Here is a 15,059-nt window from a genome sequence, read left to right on the forward strand (position 1 = left end):
TTGTGGTCATTCCACTATGCAGCATGGAACTGGTAGATATGAGTATCTTGGAGCAATAATGAATTAGAGATTTTGTGCTGAAGGTGCTCAATTTATTGAGCTTAGGCAGTGATTCATGGAGGTGCTTATAAAGAAGAGCAAGAGGGCTTCCCTGGTGGTGCAGTGGTTGAGAGTCCACCGCCGATGCAGGGGACATGGGTTCGTGCCCTGGTCTGAGAAGATCCCACATGTCGCGGAGCGGCTGGGCCCGTGAGCCATGGCTGCTGAGCCTGCGCGTCCGGAGCCTGTGCTCCGCAACGGGAGAGACCACAACAGTGAGAGGCCCACGTACCACATAAAAAAAAAAAAAAAAGAGCAAGAGGCAGATAAAAGAGGTATTTGTCCTTGATATCATAGGGAATGCTTTGCCCAGCATCATCCCATCACTAAGACAGAGGGATAAGATTACCCTTCTCTTCTAACTATCCTATATCAGTTGAGGTTCCTATGATTTATTTCTTGCCTCAAGGCTCTGCTAAACCCAATCTCTCCTACAGTAATTTCATTGTTGGGCAGGAATGTGTTCTTTCTTGACATGGGTCTAAAGCGTCATATTCAGTTTGCAAGCTTGGTTTTGCCTTAGATTCAGATCTCTGTACCTAGTAACTGCAGTCTGATTCCTGGTTGCTTCTTTATTGTTCTGGACTGTGAGTATCATGAACAAAGAATAAGTGGTCACTGAGGACAAGCAGATAAGGAATAAAGATAGAGATAGCTGGTGGAGTTTTATGTGAGCATTCTTGCCCCATCCATTTATAAGGTTTTCCTCTTCCCCATTTGTAGCTCTGGAAAGACTCCCTCAGTCTCAACTCCTCACCAAAGTTCCAACTGATAATTTTGTCGTGTTGATGGAGACCAGATTTTCTAACATATACGTCTGAATTATGAAAGAAGAAATATTTCTATAGCTTAGATATTTTCATATGTTTATGTACTTCAAGCTCAGGGAATACATTTATTTTCCATCTCCTCAAGAGACTATAATACTGTCAACATGATCTGAGTGCACAAGTAGAAGTTCACTAAACACCCAGTAGGATACTAGCCATGGAACTTCTAGAGCCATCCTGAGCAAGTAGAACCTTTTGGGTCTGGCCTTTAAAATTAAAACAATGTATATCTGTATTTATTTATAGTTATATAAATACCCACTCTTGGGTATTTATATGAAGAAAACAAAAACACTAAATAAAAAAGATACATGCACCTCTCTATTTATTGCAGCAGTATTTACAGTAGCAAAGAAGCAACCCAAGTGCCCATCAATACATGAATGGATAAAGAAGATGTCGTATATATATATATATATATATATATATATATATATATATATATATATAAATATATATAATGGAATATTACTCAGCCATTAAAAAAGAATGAAATCTAGGGCTTCCCTGGTGGCACAGTGGTTGAGAGTCCGCCTGCCGATACAGGGGACACAGGTTCATGCCCCAGTCCGGGAAGATCCCACATGCAGCAGAGCAGCTAGGCCCGTGAGCCACGGCCGCTGAGCCTGCCTGTCCAGAGCCTGTGCTCCGCAACGGGAGAGGCCACAACAGTGAGAGGCCCGCGTACCACAAAAAAAAAAAAAAAAGAAAAGAAACGAATGAAATCTTGCCTTTTGCAACATTTGGATGGACCTAGACGGTATTATTGCTAAGTGAAATAAGATAGAGGAAGACAAATACTATATGGTTTCACTTATATGTGGAATCTAAAAAACAAAACAAACAAACATAACAAAACAAAAACAGAGTTATAGATACAGAGAACAAACAGGTAGTTTCCAGAGGGGAAGGACATGGGGAGAGGAAAGAAAAAAGTGAAGGAGATTAAGAGGTACAGACTTCCATTTGCAAAGTAAATGAGTCACAGGTATGAAATGTACAATGTGGGAAATATAGTCAATAACTATGTAATATCCTTCTATGGTGACATATCATAACTGGACTTAACATGGTGATCATTTTGAAACTTATGGAAGTACCAAATCACTATGTTTTATACCAGGAACTAACAATGTTGTATGTCTACTGTATTCAAAAAACAAACTCATAGGAAAAAAGATCAGATTTGTGATTACCAGAGGTGGGGGGTAGGGGAAGGGGAATGAGATGAAGGTGGTCAAAAGGTACAGACATCCAGTTATAAATAAATACTAAGGATCCAATGTACAACATGGTAAATATAATTAACACTGCTCTATGTTACGTATGAAAGTTTTTTGTTTTTTTTTGTTTTTGTTTTTTTTTGCGGTACGTGGGCCTCTCACTGTTGTGGCCTCTTCCGTTGTGGAGCACAGGCTCCGGACGCGCAGGCTCAGTGGCCATGGCTCATGGGCCCAGCCGCTCCGCAGCATGTGGGATCCTCCTGGACCGGGGCATGAACCCGTGTCCCCTGCATCGGCAGGCGGACTCTCAACCACTGCACCACCAGGGAAGCCCTACATATGGAAGTTTTAAGAGAGTAAATCCTAGGAGTTCTCATCACAAGAAAAAAATTGTTTTTCTCTTTCTGTAATTTTTTATCTATATGAAGTGACTGATGTTCACTAAACTTATTGTGATAATCACTTCATGATTCATATAAGTCAAATCATTATGCTGTAAACCTTAAACTTATACAGTGCTGTATGTCAATTATATCTCAATAAAATTGAAGAAAAAAAAACAAAAAAATTTTAAATAATGTTTATCTTTGTTTATTTATAGCTGCAAAGCTAGATGTCAAAATTCCATAACCCCATAAAATATTATTGTTGAAATTATCAAACTATCCCTTGATACACTGGATATAACTAAAGACTTGAGAACAAACTGAAACCCAGGTTAGAGTTCAACATTTGAAACAGTCTGCTAAGACAGATCACAGAAGCTCTTCAGTCTCAATGGGATTCTCCATCAATAGGGACAGCCCAACACAGGGAAGGCTAATCAAACAACAGAGTGGAAAATGAAACCTTTCCACAAAAGTCCAGTGGTAGCTCCACCAGTTTAGGTACCTAAAGCTGAAACTGATTATACTCATGGTGTCCACTGTCAGGACCTTACAGAAAACGTAGGCAGGCCAGGCACACGGCAGCTAGGGTGAGCTGCAGAAGAAACCCACCAAGTGCAGTGGTATACTCTTCTTTCTGTTACTCATCTAGCAGTTTGACCTTTCCCCATTCTACGTAGTGAGACTAAACGTGCTGTGATTTTTCTACCCCTGTTTTCCTGATGCATTCTGGCATTCCAACACCTGTGTTTCTGACCTCATTTTCTTTGTGTTGTCTTGGCCTCACCTTAGGCCCTGAACTCTGTGCTGTTTACCTGCGATCTTTAAACTAGTGGTCTAAGTGATCATTCCTCTAGATTCTACCTTCACAACAATTAACCGGGTTATAGGGCTCCAACTGGCAGGACTTGGGCTACTTCTGCTGTCATTCATTCCACCGGGTGCTTCTCTATGCTGCTGCCCCAGACACCAGTGGCTTAGTGCCCTTCTGATAATGCTGGTGCTTTTGCTTTTGGAATAATCAGGCCAAGAGAAAGAGCTTCACAAAAAGACCTTTTGTGCTGGCAACTGTAGACAAGGCAATCTATTCAGCGCGAACCAATCCAGTGAAGCAAGCCTGGCAGACAGAAAACAAAACAAAACAAAACCACAACCTCACACAACGAGTTGAATTAATTAACTCAGTTATTCTAGGGCAACCTTACTTGTTGAGAGTGCAGTCTCTCCAGTAAAACTGCAGGGTGCAAATCCGTCCCTGGCTCCACCACTTGCTGCAAGACCTTAGGCAAATTATTTAACTGATGGGTGCCTCAATTTCTGTGAAAAGGGGATAGATGTGTTGGGAGGCTAAATATGAAATCATTCATGTAACCATCTACAATAGTCCTGGTATATAACTAGTGCTCAATAAGTTATTAATGGTTTGATAGAGAATCAACCCATTTCCTCTAACTTAGACACAAAATCATCAGCTCACTCAAAAAATGCCCTGACCTGGAGAAGTGAGAAAGAACCAGGGTAAAGTCTTATTACCTGTTTATATTAGGACATAATGTGAACTAATCTCTTCTCTACCCGAGCCCTGCCCTATGGGAGGCAGAGAAAAGTAGGAAATGAGCCTAACCTGTTAGAGGTGATTGGTAACTACTGATTGATAAATAAAGCAGGTAAACAGAACTAACTTCATCAGAAGTCCTAGAATATCAAGCTCAGACTCTTTCTACTCCAGGGGTCCCCAACCCCTGGGCCGTGGACCGGTACCAGTCCTCAGCCTGTTAGGAACCGGGCCGCACAGCAGGAGGTGAGTGGCGGGTGAGCCAGTGAAGCTTCATAAATTGCCGCTCCCCATGGTTCCCCATTGCTGGCACTACCTCCTGAACCATCCCCCCCCCCCACCGCCCCCTATTTGTGAAAAAATTGTCTTCCACGAAACCGGTCCCTGGTGACAAAAAGGTTGGGCACCACTGCTCTACTCAACATACCAAGAAAAGGTCAACCAGGTTATAGTGTTTCTCAACAGGGGAACTCTTAGGGTGAAGTCACTTTAAAGAAAAGAGTGTAGTCAATGCATTTTTCCTCCAAATAATTCTGACAAAATTCTCATTATTTTGAGTGTTTATTAAATGCCTACTGAGTACATAGTACTACTGGATGCATATCCACTTTAAGGTTTATTTGAATCAAGACAAAGCACAGTGAGTTTCTGGCACCATTGAATAGGATTTCTAGTCTGTTTAGTAGCCATGTCTGAAGTGGCAGGTTATTTTTGAGCCCCAAGTAGTAGCCATTAACACAGTATAACTTAAAACCAACTTTTAATTTTTGTTACTTTTGTGAAGCTAAGTCAAACACTAGGCTTGGCAATATTTCTGTTACAATTTTAATACCTTTTGGCCTGAATGATTGCATTGAATAATCCTAACAAGGTTGAGACAAGCACATGGTTATTCAGACACAGATACAGAGTCCAGACAAACACAGGGACATGACTCAAAGCTTTTGTGCACCCATAGGGCTTACTGTCTGTACTATACAGACTTACCACTAGGAGCTCCAGTCAACATTCACATTTAGTAGGTGAAAGTTAAACCATTTGGTGGGCATTCTTCTCTACATTCCCTCCCTAGATGAGATATCTAGAGGATCAGCTGCTATGAACTGAAGGAGGGGGCTTTTGAGAGGAGAAAGGCATGCAATATAGCAAAAGGGATGAATGAGGTTCAGATCTCAAAGAAAGTAATAGAGAAGGAGGCTCAAAACCTGCAAGTTGAGTGTGGAAAAGCAGGGTGATAGCTTATAGAACAGAATGGAGAAGGACATGGTTAAAGGTTTTTATTACCACAGAAAGAAAGGCTTAATGTGGAAAAAATATATAAGCCGGAGTGTTATGTTTTCAGTACACTGAGTAGTCTCACACCCTTTTGTGTACTATAGGATAGAGGCTCATTTCAGGTGAAGATGGTACAAGAGAATTCTAAGAAAAGTGACCGGTTGTAGAATAAGGGTAAAGAAAATTAGAGTGAAGTGAAGTTGAAGAATGAAGTCAAAACAGACACAGGAAATGGAAAAAAAGGAACCAGTGATAAAGAAAGATATAAGGGGAAAAAATACAAAAAATAATCTTATGATTTCCTTTGAATTTAGACTCACATTTAGAAGATAGACATTTTGGGCAGTATATTTTAGCATTTTGAGTGCTAACCATTGGGACACTTAGTTCAGGGAGATGTAGTTTTTACATTTCAAGATCCATATCCTGAGGGCTTCCCAGGTGGCGCAGTGGTTGAGGGTCCGCCTGCTGATGCAGGGTACACGGGTTCATGCCCCGGCCCGGGAGGATCCCACATGCCGCAGAGTGGCTGGGCCCATGAGCCATGGCCGCTGGGCCTGCGCGTCCAGAGCCTGTGCTCTGCAACAGGAGAGGCTGCAGCAGTGAGAGGCCCGCATACAGAAAAAAAAAAAAAAAAAAAAAAAAAAATCCATATCCTGAGATCAACTTTAACATAGTAATGCTCATACTCATCATAAGCAGAACATAATAATTGGATATAGTCAATTAAATGTCATTGAGTACTACCTTTACTTCTTACAAGTCTTGGGATCTTTTGCTCTTAAAATTTAAAGGTACATGTGAATTTTACACAAGCTGTCTACTTTTTCTCTAAAAGCTAACACACTAATAGCCCCTGACTGAATTCCCCTTAGAAGCTATATTTTTCTAAGTAAGAGAAATCAACTGAAGACAACTTTTAAATATTTCTAACCAAGAGGACTGCAATATTCAATCAAGTTAATGTTATCAGTGTGGTGATTATTTGAATATCTTTGATGTCAGAGCCATGCCTCAGAATTTCAAAATTCACTTCACTTTGAAATCAAAGTATACAAGCTCTTTTGCTACTGTAATATAAAATATATATATTAAAATTTTATCAAAAAATTGAACACACAAAAGGAAAGTGCAAACGTTGCCAAGGATTTTGATAAAAACTTAATTTGTTTTCAAATATCTTATTATCTATGAAATATATAAAACATAAGCTAACTATGAATGTGGTATATATTTTACTGTTTGTTTGACAAAAGACTGAAGTTTCACTGCCCTGGGTTTACATTAGCATATGCATTTTTAAAAGACAGGTGTATGTATTATAATGGAAAAAAAAAATTGGGCCAGGATTTGGGAAGCCTATGTTTTAGCCTCAATCCTGCCCTTGTCTCCTAGATGTGCAATTTTTTAAACTTTTTTTTTTCTCTTTTAAACTGGGAATAATATGTTCCCTACCTAGCTACCTAGTTCATTGAGCATAAGAAAGATAGTTTCAAACCAAATCTGTAAAATTGTATGAATCATAATTAGTTATTTTAATGCAGTTTCCTTAGGAGTTATAAACAACTTCACTCACTAAAGATTTGTTATCCAGTATATTGCTATCTCTCTCTTCTTCATATTGCCAAACGCTTACACTTTCTTCTACTAGTGGAAAAAGTCAGGGAGGGAAAAGAGAGATGAAAACATTTCATTTTTCAAATCCATACCTTTATTATCATACTTTAAACTACACTGGTTGAAGATTTTGAGAGAGATGGCATTGAATTCAACACTTAAAATCAAGCGCTCGATGTCTTGTTTGTACCTTTTGACTTTGAATAGCTTCATGTGAAGAGTTAAGAATGGAAGCAAAGAATGCAACAAAAAATAACATTCCAAAAATGAACACTCCAGGAAGAGGATATTTCATTGTTAGGATCATTATTATTATTCTAGCCCTAGCCTAGTAGGGGATCAGGGATATTTATTGTATGAATAAATGAATAAATGAATGAACGTCTTTATCGTTGCAAGAAAAGTTTTTATTCTTCTTATACTTAATTATTTGCCGTGGAGGCACTGTTACCACACGTTTTTTGTTTTTTGTTTTTCTTTTCTGTCCCCAAGTAATTGCTTTTCCCAGGATTTCTGAATTGTGATTTGTTGCCACTTTGTCAAATGTTAAGACCTATAGTCACCTTTTAAGTTTGGCAAGTTCAGTAGTAACACTTATCTCTTCTACTTAATCTAGAGGCGAGATTTCCAGAAGCATATTAAAGAAAAGAGGAATAGGGCTTAGAGAATTTTTAAAATAAATAAATAAATAAAAAGCCACTGTCCTTGCAAAAGAGTGATGTAAGAGTTAAGGAAGTTAAGAGACAAAACTGAACAAATGGGTCTGAGGAGAAAGCTAACCTTTTGCAGAGTAAAAGGAAACAGAAAGATTGAAGTACTTTTGACCAGCCTAATGAAGGGTTTTGAAATTGAGGGTCCTTAGAAGAAACATGGAATTAGAACAAGTTAAAGAAGTAAAGAATGTAGGGAATGAATGGAGAGGGCTTGTTTGTCTAGAGTTAGTGCCTTAATAGAAAAAAAGGCAGGCCGGCAGCAATGGCTGCAGCTGATACATTGACATGTGTAAGAATGGGGGCAGGAAAGCACAGTGCTAATGGCAGAGATTTTTTTTTTTTTTAAGAGCACATGAACTAATCCAAAGGAGTTACTTAAAATTACAGTTCACTTTTTCTCTCTCTTTCCCAGAATTTTTTAAAGAGAAGAGGGAGAGGGAAAAGAAAGGGGTAATTTATAGGATGTACCTTAGGAACCATTATTAGAAAAATAAAAAAGAGAACTACTGGCAAACAGAAGTACATTATACATGCAGTAATTAAAATGTTCTATAAGAAAAAGAAAAGAATTAGAGCTAATAGTCTTCTATTAACCTACTGTGACTTACAACTCACATTTCACGTTTTTTCTAGTACAAAGATCTCTGTTACCATGTGTAACATCCACATGCAGTTTTTGTTGTAGCCACGGATATGTAGTAATGAGTAGATCTTAACTGGTTTTTGTATGTTCCTCTAGTTCATCTCCTTTAATTTTAGGTGATGAACCATAGCTACTCTGTTAGTAACTGATATCTATTTTGGTAATACAGCAGTTATCAAAAAGTGATAAGGAGAAACAATGAAATGCATTACAACATTGAAGGAAAGGAAAGGATAAGGATAGATGTAACTGGTGTGAAATGTATTTATTCTGGGAAAACTGAGATAGTATGTAAATGTTGGAGGTGAAAAGTTAGAGATATATGTAGAAAAAAAGTGGGAATAAGAAAATTGTAAACAGTGTGATGAATCAGTTCATAAGGTAATTAACCTAAATTCCTGATGGGTGTTTAAGCATTCTATGAACACATGAAAGCACTTGTGTTTCAAAATATTAAATTAAGATATGCTCAAAATTTCATGAGGAATCAATATCCATTAAAATAGTCGGCATGTTTGGCAATGTTCTAAACACGCCTCACATCGTCTCATTTAAAATACTTCTAAATTGTATAAGGTAGGAACTAATATAATCCCCATTTTATAAATGAGAAACTGATGAATAGAGTTGTGAAGCAGCTTGCCCAAAGTCACACAGGTAGTTAAGCGGTAGAAATTTCAAATACAGGTTTAGTCTGGTTTCAAACACAGGTTGACTCCTGAGCCAGGCCCTGGTAACCAATGTATCGTCTGTGTCCAAGAGAACCATAAAGATAAAATATTACTCTTGTAAGTGAAATGTTTACAAAGAAACCAGCAATAGTATTTAAGTACTTCATTGGAAAGGCAGCACACTCAAAGGAGCAAAGAAAGATCTTAGTGTTCTCTATTCCAGGGCTGAAGATGGTCTCTCTCCCAGCCTTATTGCAGTGAACAAAATGCTGCTCAAAGATAATGTCTCAACGTTCCTAACTTATGGCAAGGCAGTGTCTGAGACATTGGTGAAAATAGAGCAGAAGAGCAAAATGCAACAACCAGATGTCCCTGTTTATGTTCCTCTTTCTTCTGTTGTATATACTTTCCCCGATTCCAACTCAAATTAAAACACATGAAATTATGTTTGAAGATTATCTGTGTGTTACTTGAGATGATAATGTTTCATAAAATTTTTTAATGTTATCCCCAATAACCCTTGCACCTCACTTGTTTCAAGGACAGCATAGGAATTAATTTGAGAACAAACCAAAGTACTCCAGTACCTTAACGATCATTAAGCATTGAGTTGGTAACAGAAAAAGCCGGAGATGGGTAACTGCAACTCACCTTGTCAGTTCAAAGGGGAAGCATCTCAGAAGATGATAAGTACAAAAAGCCTTTTGTCTTGATAACTAGATGCAGCATTCCCTTTGGGTTATTAAAGACCCATTGTGAAGCTAAGAAGACTTCATAATATTAAGAATAAAACTAGTTTAACTTTCTTAATAGTATAAAATTTACAAAGTGCATAGGCAGATATAGTCTCTCTTGATCTATCTCTCTGAGAAGTAGATAGCTGTATATCCTTGGGAAAGTCACTTATTCTTTCTTGAGCTTCAGCTTCCTCAATTGTAAGACGGGAAAAAACACCGCTTCTCCTTAAGCAAGTTACTTAACCTCTCTGTTCCCCAGTTTCCTCATTTGTAAGATGAGGTAAACAATAGTATTAGGTTGAAATTCAACAGTTTTTCACCTACAGTAATGTCAATTTCATATGGTTTATTCTAATAGTTACAGCATGGTTGTGAAGATTAAATGGGTAGATACAACTAAAATAGAGCCCAGGGATTCCCCTGGTGGCACACTGGTTAAGAATTCCCCTGCCAATGCAGGGGACATGGGTTTGAGCCCTGGTCCAGGAAGATCCCACATGCTGCGGAGCAACTAAGCTCATGTGCCACAACTACTGAGCCTGCACTCTAGAGCCCACGAGCCACAATTACTGAGCCCGTGTGTCACAACTACTGAAGCCCATGCGCCTAGAGCCCGTGGGCCACAACAAAAGAAGCCACCACAATGAGAAGCCCACGCACCACAATGAAGAGCAGCCCCTGCTCACCACAACTAGAGAAAGCCCATGCACAGCAACGAAAACCCAACGCAGCCAAAACCAAATAAACTAAAAAAAAAAAAAATTTTAACTCTTAAAAAATGTAAAATAAAATAGAGCCCAGCTCTTAGTACACACTCAGTGAATATGATCTCAGTTCACCCTTATAATAGTCCTGTGAAAGATAATAGTGTTCCACCTTTGAATTTAAATTTATGTGAAAATACATAAATAGTGTTTATGGATTTATAAGGGGAGAAAATGGTAGCTTTGTCCTGTGGTTTCTAGGCTGCTCAGTGTTTATATATTGTATCAGCCAGCTTGCAAGGTCTTTGAGCTGCTTTTCCCTCCCATTCAAATTTGTCATCCACGTGGTGGTTGGCTAGTTTTGTGTTTGAGGTTTTAATAAAACCTCATGTAACTTTGTTTACCTTATAAAATGGCTTGAGGCCAAAAGAATAATTATTCCTATGCTCATCAATTCAGAGAAGGATATAAAAGCATGTCATATCAGAGGAGATTTTTCAATGGATTCAGTACTGCTTGGTTAAAAAGAAATAAATTAAAATACAATTTATTATATAATATTATAATGCACAGGGATAAATACAATGAAAGTTCAGAGTTATTTGTTTGTATATTCTGATTACTTTGTGGAAAGTTTTTCGTTTTGATTTTGAGTTTTAAAATGCCAGTTGTATGCTCCTTGCCAGTGGACATTGTGCCTTTGCAAGTATGTGTGTATAATATTAACATTGGTATGTATTAAAAAGGAATAACTGGCGCTTCCCTGGTGGCGCAGTGGTTGAGAGTCTGCCTGCCGATGCAGGGGACACAGGTTCGTGCCCCAGTGCGGGAGGATCCCACATGCTGCGGAGCGGCTGGGCCCGTGAGCCATGGCCACTGAGCCTGCGCGTCCGGAGCCTGTGCTCCGCAACGGGAGAGGCCACAGCAGTAAGAGGCCCGCGTACCGCAAAAAAAAAAAAAAAAAAAGGAATAATTTATTAAATTGAAAGTATAGGATGCTAAATATTATGAAGGCAAAATGAGTAAAATAAACAAATATTTTTAAAATTATTTAACCTATATTTTATAAAGTTCCCTTGAGAATGAGCTAGAAAAATGATATGCATATTGTTTAATGTGTTCTCTACTGTGAATAAATGTACTATATAAAAGTCAAGATATTATTATAGTTAAAAAGCCTTATTATTGGGTTCTCTTGCCAATAATTTAAATAGTATAGTAGCTATTTTTGGCTACTGTTCTCTTCAAGAATAAGTAAACTAATTCAAACTTGTACTTTAAATATTATTTACTTGAGAAATAACGTAGAAAGTACCAGGATTTTTTACTGTAAGATATTTTTGAACATGTGTGAAATCTAAATCATTAAGATGTATTCATAAAAAAAAGATGTAGTCATATTTTGTGAACACTATCAAAAAATAAAGATCAACAGAAAAACATACTGTAGGTCTTTCTCCCACCCTTTCTTTTTTCTCAAATGTAATCATTTGAGAGGATTACTGTAATTTTTGAAAGGATTGAAAGGAATAGAACAGTAATCTTACTGAAAAGGAATTTTAATAATTGAGTATCAACATATTATCTTATTTGACTGAAAAAACAATTTTTCCTTTAATAGTATATATGTAGTGAGAGAGAAAGTGTGTATGTAGAAATACATAGAACCAGTATATTTTTTATTGGGTTTTTTGTTTGTTTTAATTCTAGGATCTTATTTCTAAGTGGTGACTTTAGACAGAAGCTAACATCATCTTCATTTTACCAAAGAGAAGACTAGAGATAAGAGAGTACGAGTGATTTGCCCCAAGTTTCACAAGTATTAGGGAGCGTTCAATCCAGAGCTCAAATTCCCTTGTCCACCACTATTTCTTTACATGTGGATACTACTGACTTCTGTTTACTAATCTATCTTAGAATTCAACCACTTTCATATTCTTACTTTTCTTTCCTCTTAATTGAAAACATCAATTCTTTACATTTATAATGATATTATTAGAGTAGACATATATACCTATTGAGGTAAGAAATAAAATGCCGGTTTTTGCTTGGGAATAATAGGTGACTTTTGGACCATATCCACAACCTAAATGATTAAAATTGAGTCACTATTTGTAGGAGTTACTGAAATATTTATCTGGAAAGTGGCTAATGAACAATAGGAAGATTTATAGATTTTGTCTATCTCGCTTCATTTTCTGTTCATTCTTGTTCAAGGACACATGAGCTCTATCAGCAGACTGAAGTATAATTCAGCTACTATGACTTTTTTTTTCAGAGGTAATTATCTTTTTAAAAAATTTATTTATTTTATTTTTGGCTGCGTTGGGTCTTTGTTGCTGCACGCAGGCTTTCCTCTAGTTGCAGCGAGCGGGGGGTACTCTTCGTTGTGGTGCGAGGGCTTCTCATTGCGGTGGCTTCTCTTGTTGTGGAGCACAGGCTCTAGGCACACGGGCTTCAGTAGTTGTGGCACACAGGCTCAGTAGTTGTGGCTCACGGACTCTAGAGCACAGGCTCAGTAGCTGTGGTGCATAGGCTTAGTTGCTCCGCAGCATGTGGGATCTTCCTGGACCAGGGCTCAAACCCGTGTCCCTTGCATTAGCAGGCAGATTCTTATCCACTGCGCCACCAGGGAAACCCCCACTATGACATTTTTTTAATAAAAATAATTTTAAAAAATTATGAAGATATTGTAATTCATGTAGAAAACCTAAGCAATATAAGAAAGTTTCTTTTTCTTTTTCTTTTTTTTTTTTTTTTTGGCTGCACAGCTTGCAGGATCTTAGTTCCCCAACCAGGGATTTTACCTTCACCCTCAGCAGTGCAAGTGTGGAGTCCTAACCACTGTACCACCAGGGAATTCCCAGAAAGTTTCTTTTTCAATTTAAAAGTCCACTTGAACTGCTTCCTCAACTAAGCCTTTCTTTCCCTTCTACCTTCCCAATTTACCATCTTGTTTGATATTTTCTAATTTTTACAAAATGATTTAAAAGCAGCTAAGAGTTCACTATAAATTTGACCCAAACTTAAAGAAAACCAGCCAACAAATATGCGAATGATATATTTCTCATCCTGAGAAAGATAATCTCATTGGATAAAATGACAAACTAATGACAAAAAACTAGCCATCTGTCTAAGACAGCTCACCTACCATTACCTCCACTCATTCATACTCTATTTTATCATCTTTTTCTTCTCAGCATTTATAATAAACTGGCGTACAACATATGCCTGTTTGTTGTCTTTTTTCACCACACTAGATAGCAAGCTCCATGAGAACAGAAAGTTTGATAGATTTTTATTTTCTTAAAATGTGCCTGATACATATAGATGCTTCATATATACTCAAGTGAATAAATAAACTAGAAATTCGTTGTTTGGGGAATATAATTTCGTAGTTAAGTGAATAAAGCTAACTATATTTGTTGAAAATTTTTCTAAAATCTCTATAGTGGCCATGGCAATAGTTTGATTATAATTGAGCTTCCTATTCTTTTTTAGAACCATAATTCTGAATATCATTTATTATTATATAGTATAATATATGTCATGGGAGTTACAGTAAAATCCATACTGACTTCATAACTGACCCTGTTTTGAATAAATCTTCAGTTTAGATGTGATTTCTTATAATCGGCCAATTTCCCTGAAAGGCAAGTAAGTGAAATATATTGATTAATTTAGAACTGCAGCTAATTGGGTTTTTACTAAAATTTGTTATACTGGCATGGAACAGGCACTTAATAAATATTTGCCAAATATGTGAAGTCTAGTTAGTTAAAGTGGGCTTATTATTTTGTTTTTAGTTTCTCAAATAGAAAGAAAACTTTTCAGTTAAGTCTGTAATATGCAGCAGCATTAGAATCCACACAGCAGACAAGCAAGTTAAAAGTATTTCAAGTTCTCAAGTCTCTTCTTCTTTTTCATATTCCTTTCCCCTTGCCTTTTTTATTCTCTTTCCTTCCCTTTTTTTCCTGAGCAATTTAGGCCTAAATCCACTGTGTGGGGACAAAGAAGGTAAGCATCCGTAGGGAGTGTGGACGAGGAGAGCCACTGCAGCCTAAAGAGCAGTATTGTGGCTCAGGAAGGGTGAGAAGGGTGGAGGGTGTGTTTAGCAGCAATAGGATATTGGTTACACACAGAGAGATTGATTAAATAAGTAACTATGTTAAGGATAATCGGGAGAGAGGGTTTTCATTGTTGCAGGAAGTAGTCACAAATATGAAAAGAGAGAAACTGCATTGGATCCTGTGGCGTTGGTTTGGAATGGAGATATCATTGTGAACTCCTGAAGTTTCATAGATAGAGACAGAGGTAAACAGAGATGTTAATATGTGTACATACATGTAGAGATAGCTATATAAACAGATGAATTTTTTCATACATATATATCCTTGGTTCCAGATCCTGAGAACAATGACACACCCAAAACAATGGGCACATCTGCACACCTTCCTCCCAAACCTTGGTTTCTAAATATCATTCTCAACTTAAAAAAAAAAAAAAAAAAAAGGACTTCTTAGAGAAATAGCTGATTCCTGAGCTGGGACATTAAATATACAAAAATGAACCTAGAATACCTTATTATGCCAAAAGTATGGAAGTT

Source organism: Mesoplodon mirus (assembly GCF_964341445.2).
Source record: "Mesoplodon mirus genome assembly, chromosome: 3".
Classification (NCBI taxonomy): Eukaryota; Metazoa; Chordata; class Mammalia; order Artiodactyla; family Ziphiidae; genus Mesoplodon; species Mesoplodon mirus.